General features: G+C 43.2%; 1 non-coding gene across 1 annotated transcript; it reads right to left on the bottom strand.

Moving 5' to 3' along the window:
• Nucleotides 1-605: 605 nt before the first annotated feature.
• TRNAT-UGU (transfer RNA threonine (anticodon UGU)) lies at nucleotides 606-678 on the bottom strand. Its single transcript has one exon. It is a non-coding gene; the product is annotated as a tRNA-Thr (tRNA).
• Between the last annotated feature and the right edge of the window lie 12,292 nt (nucleotides 679-12,970).

Genomic DNA, 12,970 nt, shown 5'->3' with positions numbered 1-12,970 from the left:
CTGTGGCGTTTGCAGTGCTAGAAACTAAATGCCTCACTCACGAGATGTCTGGAAAAAACACGAATGCGTTATTTTTGAAGTGTCGTGCTCAAGAGGATTTGTGTGGAGGTTTCTAGCTCTTTCTATAACCTAAAAGCAAAAAAAAAAAAAAAAAAAAAAGGGCAAAAAATTATTACACCTCCTCTGTCCAGCCTCCAGCACAGAAATAAAACCAACAGCTCGGCCTCCCTGACAAGCTGTGAAGAGTGAGATAATCCTGTCCAGCTTATTCTCCTCTCAGGGGCAATTTGTTCCTTTTAAACCCCTTAACAGCATTTTGCCAAAGCTCCCATCAGGGAGATTGTGATGTGAGCTGTACAAATATTTAGTCAGCCATCCCCACGCTGCTTCCCAAAGAGCTTATCGTTCACCCTGCTCCCCTGTTAATTCGGTGATCAAGATTACTGTTAAAACACTCAGATTTTACTGAGAGTGTTTGTTTCCAAAACGTTCCCCTTAACAACAAGCCCAGGGAGCCCATACGCACGCTGTAGTCGGCCAACACCAAAATACTCCAAAATTGGCTACAGGTGCACTCAGGAGAAGTGACACCTAAAAACAAACCAAGGCCCCAGCGAGGATCGAACTCGCGACCCCTGGTTTACAAGACCAGTGCTCTAACCACTGAGCTATGGAGCCGCCGCTCGAAATTGTCCCCGGCTGTCCCTAACGGCCCACCATAGCTCTGCCCGCCGCCCCTGCCGAGCGGCCCCCTCACGGCCGGGTACACCGCCCTCAGCCGCCCGCCCGCCCGTCCTCCGCCGGCCCCGGCGGAGACGGGCTCGCCCTGCCCGGCCACCGCCGCCGGGAGGAGGCCGCGGCCCGCCAGCAGCCGCTCCTGGGCGACAGGAAGCTGGCGGCTGCCCCGCCTCGTCCGCCAGCCCCGGGCGGCGGCCGACGGGCCTTCTCGGCGGTCAGCGCCGCGGCTGCGCGGGGAGCGTCCAGGCCGCGGAGAGGGGCGCAGGGGCCTTCGCAAACAGAGAAATAAAACGCACATCCGGTCAAGCCAAAAATCCAAAACCCCAAACCAAACACAAGAGGAGAAATCAGAAGTAGGCGAATGTTTGAAATACAGACTAATTTTTACGGCTGAGGAGTAAAAACTGCCGTGACAAAGCTGTGTAAGATGGTGCCGGGTGTTTTTCCTGAAAGGGGAAGTTTGAGAAGCCCTGCTGAAGGATGGAGGTGTTGCCCCAGGGCTCTGGAAGCAGGGGAGGTTCAGGCCAGGTTTTGTGCCAGGGAAGGTTTGGATTGGATATTAGGAAAAAATTCTTCACCGAAAGGGTTGTCAAGCATTGGGACAGGCTGCCCAGGGAAGTGCCCAGTCACCATCGCTGGAAGCATTTAAAAGATGCGTAGATGTGGTGCTTAGGGACATGGTTTAGTGGTGGGTTTGCCAGTGTTAGGTTGATAGTTGGACTCGATGATGTGAAAGGTCCTTTCCAACCTAGACAATTCTATAATTCTAAGGACCACTTGGTGCATGATCCCCCCTGGGCAGCACTGAGCATTAACCTTAGAGGTTTCTAGCTTGTTCTCTCACTTGGTATGTGCAAGCCACCTTCACAGAGCTTACGGAGTTCAGAGCTACAAGGGGGATCCTTCAGGTAATGGCTAAAAGATGGAAGATGGCAATGTTGCAGGACTCATTAAGTGTACTGCAATTAGTGCTGGGTGTCATCACTCCCAATAGCAGACATTAAAGCACATGCATTGCAAAGCACTCCGATTGCTTAGGCTGGATTGAACTTCTTTTTTATTTTTAAACCGCATGCAGATAAAACTATTTAATTTCCAGTTGTATGCCTTTCCAAGAGCAATATTAGGACCCTGTCTTGATTCTGTAGGAGTATCTGTTTCTATAGAATTCAGACTTGGATCAGCAGGTGGGAAAGGGATGCAATGGGATAGCTCATTAACCTGGCTTGGCTTGGAGAAGTCTTATAAAGAGTGTTATACAATGGAAATAAACCCCAAAGTCCACAGCAGGATCAGGGTGTGCAGTACTCTGGGCACTAGAAGTATAAATACGTGATTTCTCCCCAGAGGCTTTTCCTACCAAAGGATTTTTTCACATTAACCCCTGATAGTTTGTAATAAATGACAGCAGTAAAATTTGAAACTAAACTCTGAAAAATTATTGCTGACTCTTGGAAAACAAAGCTCAGTGGGGGCAGCCAGATAGTAGATACAGTCAACAAAGCAACAGGGGGCAGATCCAATTTCTCCACTGAATGATACTCATTACATGGCTATGAATTCAAATTATTGTGAAAGTGTTTTAGTGAAGATAAGTGTTTAAATCCACTAAGAGTTTCCTTTTAATTCAGTATTAACTCTGGAAATAACACGAAAGTCTAAGTTGTATTTCTAAGCATCATGGTATTCTTGTTAAAATTACAGATTTATCTATTAATCAGACGTTATTTACTATGTTGTTTCTTGCTAGGGACACATCTCCTCTGACATAGTATATTGATAATAAGCCAGGTTGGAGGCTTTTCAGTCTTCAAAACTATGATGACTGCCAGGGGCAGCATTAATGCTTTTCTAGATGGCATTGAGGGATCTCGGCAGAAAATTTTATAGTAGATGCGTGTGTGCATGTGTGTGTCTATGTGCACGTGTGTAATGCAATGGAAGTTTACGAGAACAGCATTGTAGAAAACAAAAGGCGTACAGATTATTCATTGTCAAGATAATATTGACATAATTAGTTGTTACACTCTGGAAAACAGAAGAAATCGTATTACCTTGTAAAAGACCTTGCCATTTCCCCTGGTGTGCCCCTTTTCACACTCAGCCTTTTCATGCCCACCCGTGAACTTGAGAAAGTCAATGAAAACCACACCGGAGGCTATCATGCAAGTGCATCAATGCAGAAGAAATCCAGAACATATTTAAGCATTATTTAAAAAAACAACACCCAAAAAGCACAAAAAAAAAAAACCTTTATGAGAACTTTTTACATGTTACCATATTGTTCTCTTAAACCTGTGTTGTGTTCTTCTGCTACTGCACATCACTGCTAAGCCAGAACAACCAGAAAAGATTTCAGGAAGGTTTTTTAAGTCCTGACGGGGCAGTCCTGTCACCCCTAGGGCAAGAGCTGCCCCAGATTCCAGCTTTAAGTCAAAGGGTCATATTCTTTGGGTCATATTCTTTAGGTCATATTCTTTGAACAAGAATAATTGCACGGGGTTTAGTATTTAAAACCCTTACACCCTTAAGAAAGACAGTCCTCAAGAACTAATGGGCACTTTGACTGATTAAAGTAACTTGGGAAAACCAGACCATTGTACCCGAAAAAAGGTGATACAGAATGCAGCTGATATTTTCTTTAGGAGCTGAGACTCACAAAGACAGGATTGTACAAAACCTGTGTAAGAGCTGGCAGCACAGCTGAGGCCGTTGGCACTTCCCTTTTCACTTCAACAGGGGCTGCCTGCTGGAGTGAAAGATATTCACCCTCCCTCACCAAAAGAAACACATCAGCAGTGATACCTGAGGAGAACAAAACTGAAAGTGGCAGCACATACCAATGGGAGGAGTAGGGTGTTTTCTGCATTCTTCAAAGGGAGCATTATCCAAAACCAATCATAATTAAAAATAAATTCTTACCTCTCTTACCATCGCCTTAAGGAAGTAAGCATTTGGAAGCCTGGCTTTTTCTCTCCTTGCTATCTTTTTATTCTAGGCTCATTTACAGCGGTAAAACAAGATTGTTTTGGTCCTGGAAGACATGTGCTAAAACCTCATAGTAGGAATACTGAATCTCGATCGAGCAGTTAGTTAGTCAAAAAATGGACTAAAGGTCAGAGGTGTCCAAATGCAAGATAAGAGGATGGATCTGTTTCTCAAAGTGGAGCTAATTGTGCTTTAAAATTTTCATGTGCTGGCACTTTGTTGCTATGTTTACATCACTTTAGGGAATGTACAGATCATCTCTAAAAACCCCTCTGATTACTATGGAAATAAGAGTCAACAAATAAACCAATAAATCATTTGCATTCCTACCAGTACTCTTCTGTTCCTCTACACTGCTGTATTTTGTCTCTGCCCCCATCTTTCAAATACGCTTTCAGAGCCAAACCAATATCTACTTGGCAACGTTCCTTTAAACACATATTCTTATTTCACCTCAATATTACTGAGTATCCCATCTTTTTATAACAGAGGATGATTCTTTGCATATGAAGTCTAAAAATACTTGTCTAACTTAAGCTACCAAAATCTATTATTGCAGTAATCGTTTCTTCGCGAAGTCTGTACATCAGTGCCTGAGCTGGGAAACCCTCCATTTCTTCGGTGCATTAGTATTGACAAAGCTAGTCCTTCAAATACATTTTTAATAACCTTTTTATATGGTGCAATATGACTGAAAGTTCACTGCATTTATTTTTGTCAGTTCAGAACAGTGGGATTTCATATGAAAGGATTGAAAAGATTTTTCTGTTAGTGCTCTTCATCTTAAGGGCCCCAAAACATTAATGCTGTGAACGTTAATATTCTGGCCTGATAAGTAATCTGGCTCTGCGCGTACTGCAGTTGGCCTAATGGGAGAAACCAGAAAAGTAGCTTTATGGATCAGGAGCACTGCCAAATTGCAGGGATCTCCTCTACAGTGGATGATTTCTCTTTCTTTTTGATTTTTTTAATGCCACCGTACCAGAACAGTGGCATAGGCTGCCTTTCATGTTACGTGAGACATCAAAGGGTGGTACTAAGGACCTGCCTCTTTACTGTTTTCCACCTTTTTCAGGCACTGACAGTCACGTCTAATGAATGCAACACACTGCAAAAACAGCATCCCTGTGCATGAGCAGCATGCCAGCCTTTATGGTGTCGCAGGCTCCAGCTTACAGCTTTCAAGCTCCTAGAAGCTTTGAGCCCAAGTCTAGTCACATCTAGCCACATGATAGACATGCTCATGCTTTGGGCCATGGACCGGTCCTGCTCCTGAGCTCACCAGGTCATGGCATGGGTTTGGACCCATGACATGAGGCTGTGGGTGGGGGCAGCAGTGCCTGATAACTTATTCCTCTGTTACATTGCACCCAGCTGCCTCTTCCTCGCAGCAAAACCTCCTGCGCTGGGCAAGCGAGGGGCCAAAGCAGAACGTTCCTGCTGGAGCCATGATACAAATGCCTGACCAGTATGTCTCCTGGCAACGAGAAGGAGACAAAGGCCAAAGGGATGTGTTTGCAGGGTCAGCAGGTGAAGCTTCAAAGATCTGTCCCAACCAGTTGCCTAAATCCCCACCAAAGTAAGGGAAGAACCAGCTCTTAAGTGGTAGGTTGGATGGTCACATCTCTCAAACTGTGTGCACCTCAGGAGTCATCAGTGGAGCTGGCACTGACTGGGAATCTTCCTGGCAGTCTGAGCAGACAAGCCAAGGAATAAATTGATTTGCCCTGCACATTTACAACATTGCTTACAGATTTGGTTGCTTGGTCAAGGGTGAGGTCCTTGGAACAGCACGTGCCTCTTCTGTAAATCACCTTAGGATTTTGACATCATCCAGTGTCTTTCAAGAACATGAAATTCATTTTCCAGCTGTCACTCACAATTAATCTATTCATGCAGAGGGGTAAAATTTAGTTCCCTCACATTACACAGCTATAAAGATCACCTGTGTGCTCCCTGTGCCAAGCGAAGAAGGAATTTCCCAAGAGTGGACCAAGACTGCTTCCTGCAAAGGGACTGCCACAGTCTCTTTGTTTCCCATCACAGTAAAAGAAGTCCCTTTGCATTTCCCTCTCTTTCATTCTTTCTGTATTCACTTCCATTATTGGTTTATCTTTCCATTAGGAGGGTAGGCCTGGAGGAAGGTTGGCTGGGCAGCTCTATTGTGTGGATGAAATAATACTGTAGCAAATGAAAACAAAGCCGGTTTCTTTTTTTAATAGTCAAGCTCATAGGAAATGAGTACGCTATGGGACAGAGCTGGGGAAGGGAGGGGAGTTCATATAAGATTCTCTACACCATTTCATACCTATCCAGTTAAGAACAGGCACCAAGGGTCAGCAGGGTCAACAGGTAATTTTCTCTGACACAGAATGCATGCTGCTCGTGCCGTTAAACCATGTCAGCCAAGGCTCTGACTTGCCAAACTGCATTAACCGTAAAGCTTTCTCTCCAAGACTTTAAGGTGATGCCTCTTGGAATAATAGCCGCATGAGGTTGTTGGGAAATCTGACTGACTATTAGCATCTTCGCAAAGGCTCAAATTCCTCAGCCTTCTTGAAGCAGGAAAAAAAATCTCCCCATAAACAAGCACCCTAACATTCATATAAAATACCATATTAGACATTCAAAAGGGACAAGAATGGGTTATTAAATGAAATACAGCACCTCACCAACAATAGAGCGGGACTAGTTTTCCTTCAAAAGGAAAGAAACAATCAAAACCTCAAATATGATTTCAGACAATCCTGGCTGTAAAATCAATGCAGGGACCTGTCTCATCTATAGTTTTTATTTTGCACAGTGCAATATTATAAGAAGTAGAAGCAGCTCACCCTGCCTTTCCTGTGGAAACATCATTGGGCATTATTGGAAGACCAGGGAAGTACAGCCATCTCTGTGAGAGCCCTGAGAGCAAAGACCCGTTTCAGTTTATATGGAATTTCAATGTAGCCAGTATATTTCATTGCAAGCCATATCATACGGCCATAAACAGAATGGCAACAGCTGCGAAGTTTAAAACGAAGTTCTACATGACACTGATTTCAATTTTTAAGGAGATTTAATATAGCCTTTCAATTCATCCCAAATTCCTGAGTTATTTTCACTATTTAGTGGGGGGCAGGGGTTATCACATCTTCCACTCCTTCATTTGCTTTCAGCTGAATCCCCCTGAAAGCAGCACATCACTCTTCTCTACCTACATTTCATGTTGACATCCTCCTGTGAAAAGTGACAGGTGGGATGGGCAGATTTGGCTTGCTTGCACAAGACTTCTTTTTATAGCGCAATAAAAATTCTTCTTGTTTCCTATCCATACTGCTTTTAGGTGGCTAATTTAGAGTCCTGGGGCTATTCCAGTTGAAACCTAAGAGCTCTATGTCCCAGTAATGGTCTCTGTACCAATAGCACCATATTGTCCTGCTGAAACATCTCAATTTTGGTTGGGAAAAAAATTCAAGTGTTCACTTGGGCCATTTGTTGAAACTTCAAGCAGTCTCCTGCTCCTGCTTGCTTACTGTCAATAGTAATATCTACTGTAAATGAAGACTCCACCAACTCACTTCAAACAGGTTGCGAGAGTGATGGCTTTTCAGCATCACCAGGTCGAGCTGCATCTGAACCTCAACCTGATAGTCAATATTTCTACACCCTGTGACCAGGACCCACAGTCCTATATTCACAAGCCACTGAGAGATTTAGAGGCCAGCGCTAAGCAGTACCATCACGGCCCAGCCTCAGTGGTCTGCTGTTAACGCCAAGGTGAAATCTGCAGAAGGAAACAGGTAGCATTTTTCTCTCTGTTCATAGAAAGGAGACGCGTGGCCCCAGCACTTTCTTAATTACGATTAAGAGTTTGTAAACTAAATAGTTTTCCAGCTGACTTTTGTCTAACAGAAATCACAGTTCTGGGTATCTAGTTATGATAGCGAAAAAGAAAGGCTCTATACCAGAAATTAATTGATATTGAAAGATCTGGCATTTTAATTAAAAAGAGGAGTTTGCAAATAACTAGTCCAGCTTCTAAAGTACATAGATTTAATTGTCCAAATATGGGTGGAGAGTTTCTTTTAAAATTGGCCCCCGCACATGCCAGTATAATTTTCTTTGTTAACGTACTTTTTAAAAACATGTTCTCATTATACCGTTCGCCTGGTTTCTGTCACAGTGGTAGTACTGAGCCTTGAAATGTAACTCTTTGGGGACACTTCGCAGCAATATGTTGGTGCGTTTCATATATTATGTTATTATTATTTATTTACACAAATGGCAAAAAGAACTCTGCATTAATATCACGATGACTCCAGTCTTCTGGAAGAAGAGAATACCTGACAAATGCCATCATCACAGCTCCTGGCAGTATCTTCAGCGTGAGTTATTAAGGACTGTTCTGTCAAAAAGCCAAGGTTCTTGTTTTGAAAAAAGCCCAAAGAATTCATTTAAAATTACAGAATAAAGTGGCTTGGAGGAGCTTTTTAAGCATTGCACAGTAAATAAAATCAGTCTGTTTTTAATATAGTAAATACCATTGGCCGAAAGTCATATTTTAGAATAAATTATAAGAAACTACTTAGATAATGAAAGTAAAGAAGATCTAATTTAATTTTCATCATTTATGCAGTTTGTTTGCTTTTTCATTTAATTCTGCGTGGATAATGAAAACAGTCCACTTTTTTCCCTTGGCGATATAATTTTTCTGGTTGTCAGGCATTTGCCAAGGCTGCAGTGATTGGGTTTCAGACATCTCAGGGGAAATGGTTAAATCCCGTTTTCAGTGGAGGGGTGAGCAGAGGAATTATTGAAAACACGTATATGTAATTTGGTCAGATCGGAGCCTGCCCGTGACCACGTTGGTGACAGTCAGCCAAACAGCACGTACCAGACCATGCTGTGAAGGTTTGGGTCCCACATTCCAACCCTCAAAAATCAGTGCAGGAGCCACCAGAAAATGCACCTGTAAGGCATTCTCTTCCCATGCTCAACCCAGGAGCCAGCACCTGGGTTTGGTTTGGTTTGGTTCCAGGAGCACCTGGGTTTTGCTCAGGTTCCAAACTTAGGCTGGACACAGGGAGCTGAAGTGCCACTTTGGGTCCCAGCAAGGCAAGCTCAATTGGTTGCTTAACACGATGAGCAGAACTTGGCATAAGTGAAGTCACTTCTGAAGAATGAGAAAGTGATCCACAGTAAGGAGGAGTTTTTCAAAGGTGTTTTAAGACCTCAGTCCAAACAGTGGGATGCCACTGTCAGAAGTTAGAAATCTACTTACCTGTGACAATCTGGGCAGTAGTTCTTGGAGTAAAGTTAAGTACGTGCCTCTCATTTTTGCCGTTTCTGTTAACTGGAGTATAGTCCAGATCCAAAGATCCCTGTCCGTCAGTGAAACGCAGCTACAGACTTTATCTCGTTAATGGTCTGAAGCTGGATCTGACATCCCTGAGTTTCAGGAAGGTCTGGATTTGAATTGTCTGTTTTCGGTACAGTCTCTTTTTTTTACTGTAAATCCCTGATATCTTACAGTGGGATAAAAATCCAACTCGGTAGAACCCATTTTCAGGTCCTACAGTTGTTGAGTACAAGGACATCAGGAATTACACCTAGGATGATCTCGGAGTTTACAATCCTTTCTCTGGAAGTTGTTAAGATTGTAACAGGGAGTTTTTATTATGGTATTATGGTTTAATATTAAACATCCTCATTTAGCTAAGGCTGTTGTAGGAAGCTGATTTCTTGCAATTTCTTATACACTAGGGGGTGCAAACATCCTTTTAATGAGTCCAGAAATAAATGGTCTTACCAGCGATAACAAGAAAAGTGCCTGGTCCTGTACTAAAGCTTGTGTGGAAACTATCTAATTTCATAAGTCACGTAATTTTGTAAGCTCATACAAGTGAATAAATGAGAGTACTGCTTTCAGTAACAGCTTTCGGATGTTTTCTGTACGGAGCAGAGAAGATGCTAACCTAGGAGTTACGTAAGAGAAGTTGGACCGAGCCTACTTTGCTTGCCATTGCCTGCAGCTTTCTCGTGTCCTGCGGTGACTCAGACATTGCCGTAAGCTTCGCAGAGGGACGATCTCAACTTTTTACCCCCACATTTTCATACCATTGTGTGACGAGCTAGTCTTCTGACTCAGGGCACTGCCTGAAGTCCTTATTTCAAAGCACTTATTCTTCTCTTGTTACATTAAGACCTGGCTCTTGCGAGTCATGGTGTGAGGCACAGTGGGCTAAGCAAGGCAATGTTGTTTCACCTGCATGGGCTCCATCTGACAAAGCGTTGATTTTCGCAGCTTGTGCCAACAAAGCATTTAAGCATTTACTCAACAGGGAACGGTAGTGGTTCTGCTGAATGTGATGGGATTGCTCACATGCATAAGTGTTAATCGTATGTTTACGCACCCATAAAAGCAATGGAGCGGTGTTGGGTACACAGAATTCCAGCTCCAGCAGTAGCAAGCCTTCAGTCCCTCTGCTTATGCATCGTTACTTACTCACGCCTTCCTGATAAGGAACAGAGCAGCTGAAGAGATATCATGCTCTCATGATAATGCATTCTCCTTTTAGGTCACAGAAATCCTTCTGCAGCTACAAAGAAATGCTTATGAATGCAGGATCCTCTTGTGCAACATTTCTTCCTTTGCATTTATTCATTTGCCCATTCCTTATCTCAGTAAGGCATGATTGGACCCAGAAAAGTCCCTTCTAAATCATGTACACAAATGACTAAAATCTGAAGTCATAAATTAAGGTTGGAAAAAAAAATCCCATGGTTTAATGCACTTAGTCTTTTACATCTGTCTTGCCTAGATCCCATTTTTCCAAATGCATAGGGGTTTTGCAGATGTCTTTGGATCTCAGACACAAATACCATCTTGTGATTTATGGAACCATACCCAAATACCAAGCTCTCTGCCTGCAACTTGGTGCCATTCATACTATCAGCTTTTATTTATGCAGAGTGTTTCATATGACCTTCTTTTCCCATGTTACCTTCTGTGCCACTTCATCACTACATCAAAACAAAACAAGTGGGTTAAAGCAGTTTAATGCATTACGGTTAAATATTTCTTTCTAAGGGAGAGGAGACCATTCAGAACACCATTAAGACAGAATCCCGATTGAATCTGGTGCAGCCATAAACTATCTTAAATGAATGTTAATAGAGAAGGACAATTATTGTTGACTTCAGAATGCAAACAAGAACTTCAGACACTGATTCCTATCAGACCATTAGGGCCGGCTGAATTCCGCACACTGTTTTAACAGTTGCTTAGCAATGGCAAATAAGCTGTTCTGTCTCTTATCACTAGAGGTATAGTTAGAACAATACCTATTATTGAACTGAATAGGTATGAAATTAGTTTATATTGTTCCTCTTTTTGAGATGGCACTTGGCAGCAAAGTGAGTTGTTTAGGCTGCAGGCAGAAGCAGTGATTTTTTTTTTTCCTGGAGCTATCTATGGAGATAAAATGAAACTGAGGCTTTGCTGTGGCTGTTTATCTGAAAGCATCATCAAAAAAACTTTGCTTGTGTGTGTTTGTGTGTGCAGGAAGAAAGAGATTCTCCTTCAAATGTCTTCTTTGAGTGAATTTCCAGGGATGTGACAACACTAGTGACTAGAGCCTATTCCAAAAGCAAATACAGCAATACTGCACTGTGATGCCACCTCCTCCCTCCCTCCCCCACGGGCACCTCTGATGAAGTACCTCAGCTCTGATCTGGGGAAACATGCTGGAGATTAAGCCACCAAAGCCAAGATCCAGAAGGACATGTAGGCCCTTGTTATTTACTGTTGCAACTCCTGTCTTTTAAGTGTGCACCTTCCAAAATGGAGTCCACGCAGCTGCAGAATTCAACATCTGCAGCAACATTCACACCTAGCGTGTGGAGTACACAGTCACCACTATATGGAATGCTTAGCAGAGCAGGGTGGTTTAATTCCTGGCTCTGCAAGGTCTTAATTACGTCTTTCTAGTTAGGATTTATACTCACAGCTCCTGCCTCCCGCAGGAGTACCCCAATAACATGGCTGTAGGCTACGTTGAGGTGGGTGCTTTACAAGACAAACTGAGCTTAGATAAGGGCTGTACACCCAAGCAAAATTTCAGATTTTAGACCAGCTTGTCATCCTCCAAGTCTGGTGCAATAAAGTATGAATTATTTTAAGTACAGTTAAGTAATTTGAACAGAAAAATTACTGTCGTGCTTTGCAGTAGACTAGTTTTGTAGCTGGTACTTTGGGGCAGTGAAAGGTTTGGGTTTGAATATCTAAGGTGGAGGAAATAATTTAACTTGCATCTTCGTGGATTCTCTAACAGAAAGAACCACCAAGTACTGCAGAGATAACATGCCACTGCTTACTCTTTCTCCAGCTACATTGTATAGAAAGCAGCAGCAGCCGCTGTTGGACCCACATAGCTGATCCCTATAGCTGGTTCTCAGGTCACTTACCAGGTTTAACCAGGACAGTCTAACAAAGGAATCCCTGTTTCTGAAACCTGACTGTAATGATCTGTATGTGTGATCTTACGTACCCAGCTTCTGAAACTTCTCAGTGCTGAAGCACTTCTGTGCACAGGCAGAAGCGGAAATTAGGTATCTTTGAAATGCTGTTCACAGGATGGGGCAAGGTGCTTTGGGTTCCTAGCGCTCCATTGGCAACACCTGGCATGGCGACCAGGAAGCAAAGGCACTCTCAAGTTGTTGGATGCAGGCAGACATACATGGGAAGACAGGGCAGGTACTAGATGAATTTAAGCAGCAGCTGAATACAGGCTGTGAATCGTGGAATCACAAATTGGTTGAAGTTTGAAGGGACCTCTTAAAATCATCTAGTCCAACCCTTCTGCTCAAGGAGGGTCACCTGGAGCCAGTTGCCCAGGACTGTGTCTGGTTGGGTTTTAATATCTCCATAAATAGAGACCCATAACCTCTCTGAGCGACCTGTGCCAGTGTTTCACCATCCTCACAGTAAAAAAACAAAAATCTTCTTGTGTTCTCAGTTTGAATTTCATGTGGTTTAACTTGTGCCCATTGTCTCTTGTCCTATCACTGGGCACCTCTGAGAAGAGGCTGGTTCCCTCATCTTTGTTCCTTCCCATCACATATTTATATGCATTGGTAAGATCCCACTCCCCTGAGCCTTCTCTTCTCCAGGCTTAACAGTCCCAGCTGTCCCAGCCTCTCATCATATGAAAGATGCTCCAGTCCCTTAGTCATCTTCATGGCTTTTGGCTGGACTCAC

The sequence above is a fragment of the Chroicocephalus ridibundus genome, chromosome 4 (assembly GCF_963924245.1).
Source record: "Chroicocephalus ridibundus chromosome 4, bChrRid1.1, whole genome shotgun sequence".
NCBI lineage: Eukaryota > Metazoa > Chordata > Aves > Charadriiformes > Laridae > Chroicocephalus > Chroicocephalus ridibundus.
Note: the sequence above shows the minus strand (reverse complement) of the source record. Positions and strands in the feature narration are given on the sequence as shown.